Here is a 6,000-nt window from a genome sequence, read left to right on the forward strand (position 1 = left end):
GGCAGGAGGAGGAAGAACGGAGAAGAAGATGGAGGAAGAGGAGAAGGAGGAAGAGTGGAGGTGGAGGGAAGTGTGTGGGGGAGTACACTGACAGAATAAGAACGAAGGCATCCCTCTCTCCCGTTGAAACGCTAATGAGAGTCCAAATCCACTACTGTCTAATTAACCATGATACCCTGTGACATGGGGTGGAGGGGGAGGGGGGGAGGCGGATGTGTAAGGTAGGGGGTGATGAGGAAGGCACAAAGGAAGGTGGGGAAAAAAAAGTAGGGAAGGAAAGGAAGATACGAGAAGGAAAGAGGAGAAAGCAAAGGGTAATAAAAGTGACAAAAGGTCAGGAAGTAAAAAGAGTGGCAAGGAGAAGGAAAAAAGGGGAGGGCAGGAGGACAGAAATGAGGCCGAGTGGAGAAGAGTGGGATGAACCGCAGAAGAATGGAGGGAGGAGAGAAAAAGAAAAGAAGCACAGGGGGAGCAAGAGGGGGCTGAAACTTTTATCAGGTCAGGGAGACAGCGAGGGCAGAGTAAGCGAGGGGAAGTGAAGAAAGTGGATGGGAGGGAACCAAAGCAACCATCCTTTTTCATTTGCAGAATAATGAAGGCTCTATGCATTTATCAGGAGTTGCTGTGTTAAGCGCTCCACTCTCGCTTTCATCTCCTCTCTCCCTCAATATCCATCCGTTTACATGTGGAGCATGTTAATCGATTCGCACAGTTAAGAGTAAACACACATAGGCAAAGAAATGGATGGGGAATGAATCATGCGGTGACGCAGCAAGCGTGCGTTGTTTGTGCAGGAGTGTGCGGGAAAAATAATGCGTTTGTGCCTTTTCCTTTGCCTTGTACTCACACACACACAAACACACACACACACACACACACACACACACACACACAAACACACACGCGCCTGCACAGAATGTATGATGGCAGCCGAGGATCTTTGGTATTCTGCAGCGTTGTGGGCTCTATGAACTTGCTGTTTTTTTGACAGCTTGACCTTTTGTTATATATTCCTCCAATCACACAGCCTTAAATACTGTATTCATCACACACATACTGTACACACGCACACACTCGGAAAAAAAGGGCACACAGACAAAACACAAGCACGCAGTGTGAAGTTCGGTGTGTCCAGAAGAAGTCTGGAAGACAGCACGAGTGATAGTGTAGCTTGTGTGTGTGTGTGTGTGTGTGTTTGTGCGTGCGTGCATGAGTGTGCGCTTTCCTGACAGCCAGTACACGGTTTAATCCAACCAGGTGGCCAGAGGATTGCATGTATGTTGACCGTGGAAGAATGCTTTATGGGTTATGGATTCATTTTGTCCTCTTAGTCTGCCTATTTGTCAGCTTGCCTGTCCGTCTATTTGTTTGTCAGCCTCGTCTGTTCATCTGCCTGTCTTCCTCTGTTTGTTTCGCCTGTTTATTGGGCATCTATCTTCCATCTGGCCGTTAGAATGTTTTCTTCTTCTTTTTTTTTTACACATCTGTCTTATTTTCCATCTTTTCCATCTTAATATCTGTCTAACGCTCTGTCCAGCTGTCTTTCTCACAGTCTGCCTGCCTATCAGTCGCTCAGTTGTCAGTCTTTATTATGTATTTGTCTTTGCTGTCTGTCTCCTTCATTTGTTGAAGTCAGTCACGGTCCGTGACATGCACCCACTTTTCCCTCCCACCTTCCCTTGCCTCCCCTTTTCTCTTCCCGACAGTCCTCGCAACAAACTGCCATAATGTCTGCGAACCGCCTCAGGGGTTCTACTCGTCGGGCTGATAATGTGTGTAATAATGCCTTTGCGTTTCCTTAGCAACACCATGGAGACGCCTCGCCACATTCGTGGTTTGATTCGTTGCAGGGAAAAAAATGAATCACAGTCATTGGCGTGGCTCTAAATTCTGCTGTTTCATCCCCGCAGTACCGGAAGCGGTCAATGGAGGGCGCTAGAATGCAAGGAAAAGGCCGAGGCTTGTTGCTGGTGGTGGCAACGAAACAAGTCATGGGTCTCTCACAATGACTGAGCAACATTACAGCTCTCACATTGCGTTACTGCTGGAATCTGCTGCAGATTGAAATGAACTTCCATAGAATGGATTTCCCCCCCAACACCCCCCACCCCTCTTTGTCCATCTCTCCCAACATCCATCTATCAATTGGCTCTGTTCTGTTATTTAGAGCATGTTAGTGCTGACAGAAGTTTGCGAGCCATAAGTCAATGCAGACTCCGGTGAATTGTTGTGATGGAGAGGCCCGAACTGCACCGAGAGAATTATGATCAACGATCAATAGCCATTGACACACACACACACACACACACACACACACACACACACACACACAATATATAAGCCTTACCAGCACACAAGGCTTCCATCACTTTGATGTGATTGTCACAGCACCTGTTTTTAATCAACTTCCAAGGCCACACACAAACACGCTGTCTTCCTCCAGTCTTCTCTTTCTCTCTGTCTCTCTTTCTCTCTCTCTCTCTCTCTCTCTCTCTCTCTCTCTCACACACACACACACACATACACACTCTGCAAACTCAAAAGCACAGGATAAAAAAAAAGAAAGAAAGAAAGTTACCAATAAATTATTATTGATCTCCAGTGTTGGCTGCTGGGCCCGGGATGGATCTCACTAGTAATTTTCACAGTCTCTCCGTTTATCACCCAAACAGTTTGTGTGTGTTTTTCTGAGTAAAGTATATGACTTCTATGTGTGTGTCCATCTTTCATTCTGTTTCTCTGTACTGCATGTGTGTTTTTCCATGCCTCTGTGTGTGTCTGTGTGTGTGTGTGTGTGTGTGTGTGTGTGCAGTTATTCAGATAATCTGATTGAGAATGGGTGACAGACACTAGCAGAAGGTTAATTTAGACTCTGCGACCTAAATTGAGTTGCAGATTTAGATAAATTCCCTGGTCTTAAACTGTCACATTGTCATTTCAAGGCTCTGCTCAGACCCTCTTCAGTTTGATTGTCACACACCTTCTATACAGCCACAAAGTGGACACAATAACAGGAACACTGGCGCAATGTTATACAACCAATCAATCAATCGTCCATAATTTGCCCACCCCTATTCTGTAGTGTGCAAAAGTCCTTCATAAACACAACTTCTGCAACTTCTATTTCTCAAAAAAACTGTAAAACCATTTGTATCATATTTGCTACGCAAATTTGTGAAACCTCTATCTCATCAAGTTGACCAATAATTTCCTTAAACACCTGTTGTATATAATCTGATACAGATTTTATTTTTACCTTTTCAAAATGGCTGCCGTCATTAAATCTTCCACACACCTTTGGCAGGGAACAAGTTGCTAATTTTCATACAGTTACGGTAAGAATAACATTTATATTATTACTCTTTTTTTTATTAATATCTTCTTTATTGAAACAATGCATGATTACTTAAAAAATCATTATTTATATTACAGTTAAATCGTGTTAAAAATGTGTGTGTCAAATTTGATATTGCAGGAATTTAAGGTTCTTTATCCCTGAACTTTCAAGTCACATTTTTGTTATGTAATCTACATCATGCCTACCACTAAACAAACACACACTATTTTGATACTATATTAATTAATGTAATTAATGACTAAAATGTCATCTTAAAATACATTTTGGGTATTTTCAAAAAAAAATAACATAATCACTATGCTATATCGACCAATTTGTGTATTTTTAGATGTCAAAAATACAATAGGAAGAAGAAATATATTGAAAATGTCATCAGCATGACAGTAGATGGCAATTCAAGTGACATGGAGCAGTCAGGGGAAGATGATGAGGAGGAAGAGGAATGGACTCCTAAGGTTATGCATGATAATGGAAGTTCAGATAGCAGTGATGAGGAAGACTATCAAGATGAAAGTGTAGCCCATACAAGCATGGAAGTTGATTTCCCAAAAACAACACATTTTTGTACCTAAAATGAACACTGTTGTGAGCAAAGTGTTGCCCAAAATGCCCAATGTATCAAATATGATACAAAAAATATATATCATAAACAAAATCATATGGCAGCATTTTTGCGGAGATTTTGTAATAAGGTTTAATAAACATCTAAATTCCAAAAAATTTGAATTTTCTGGTTATTTTTTCATGTGTCAGGCTTTAAAGGCTGGAAAAACTTATACTGTACCATTTGAAAATAAATGTACAATGTCACTGGGATGGCATCTTGTTATGCATTTATTTCTGTTACTGTCTAATAAATCAAATCAAATCATAGAAATACTCGTGATATTGAAGTTAACAAGGAGAAACATTCAAAACTAACAGAAGCTTTGCGTTAGCAATTAATTTATGTAGACGTTCTTAGAAGTAAAAAACTATTTGCTTTAGTTGAGTGTCTTGTCATGTTTTTTTCAAACACTTCTCTGGTAAATTGTTCAAGCTCCTTTTGTAGAGGATTTGCAGCATATGAGAGAAATGTAATGTTCAGAGGATTTTCTGTAAACCTCCTTCAGACTTAAGCTACTTTTTTTGTTTTACTTGTCAGGAGCACTTGTCAGGTGCAATCCAGTCGAATATCCGTGCAAGATTTGCCAACCGAAAATGTAATATTACCTTCGTGAAAGTTTGTCGAGGCTGTGTCAAGGCGGCGTTGATTTAACTGGCTGGTAATTTCTGACAAGCCCATTGTTTTTTTGCTCCACCGGGTAGACGAAACAACAGGAGCACCTGCTGTTAACGTTGCTTCCTTTTCCACACTATGCACAATAAAGTCATATTTAGCTCTATAATGTTGTGGGTGAGTTTGGCATATCAGTTCAATCCATGAAATGCAGTGATTTTTTCTCATTAATCATATTCTTGGATTCAAACCGTAATGTGAGTGTGGGTTCTGTGTACAAAGTGGGTCATTTTGACATTAAGTCTTTTAGTGATTAACTGTATTTTAGGTTGCATCAGCTGCCACTGGGTTTATGTTTTTAGGTTGAACACCAGGTATTCAAGATTTTACTAATGAGTCAAGTGTGTGTGGTGGGTCAGAATGAGGTCAAGTTGGTGGATTGAAACCCATTTTCACATTATCTTGTGAGAGAACTTACTGGCAATTGGTTGATTTGTCATTGCCACAAGTACGTGTGTCTGTGGTTGTATGAGAGAGAAAGCAGATTGTCCAGGTAATAGATCTTTTTCACGGCAGACATGCTGACATGTCATAGTAGGAAAAGCACAGGTGTATTCAAAACCATCAATGATGGCTGCATTCCACTTAGGAGAGGCCCTGGTACTGTGCATGCTGACTCACTGAAATATCTTACTGGGACACTTGATGGAACTGAGCCATCGTTAAGGTTATCAATTTCAGCTGTGCTTTTCCTACTATGCAAAGTCAAAATGTCTGCTGTGAAAAAGGTCTATATAGCCATTGCCGTTTACTCTGGACAGATTAGTAGAAGGTGTTTCAGAGTCCAATACATTCTCACTCTTCCATGGCGTAAAATACGGATGCTTGGTCATGTGCCTTTGGTGTTTGTTATTCATGCTAAAAATCTCCTTTAGTGTCGGGAATCTTGGCGGCCTTTGGCGTTTGTTATTCACGCTAAAAGTGTGTCCTATGGCGTTTATTATTCACGCTAAAAGTCTCCCCCTTAGTGTTATGACTCTTGATGTCACTTTTGACGCTCTGACTGACATGCGGTACAAGAAATGGGACAGTTAGGTTTAGGAAAAGATCGTGGGCGGGGTTACAAAATGTATGTTTCTGTGACATACGCAGGACAAGAACAGGACACGAACCCCGGTCTCCTGGGTGAAAGTCCTGTGTCGTTTGACCCATCCACCACCACAACCAACCTTCCTACGTGGCATTTCGGTCTTTCATGCTACTCGCTTCCGTTGTTGCTCTTAAGACTACCTCATCTTACAGCACCGCAGCCGCGCTGCTGCTCTGCCTGGTGCGTTCCATACATACGCTGAAGGGTGCTTTTTGGGTTGTATCTGACGCTGAGGGCCACTGCCCAAACGTCCGTATTTTACGAGTTGGGAGT

Source organism: Perca flavescens, chromosome 2 (genome assembly GCF_004354835.1).
Source record: "Perca flavescens isolate YP-PL-M2 chromosome 2, PFLA_1.0, whole genome shotgun sequence".
NCBI classification, from domain to species: domain Eukaryota; kingdom Metazoa; phylum Chordata; class Actinopteri; order Perciformes; family Percidae; genus Perca; species Perca flavescens.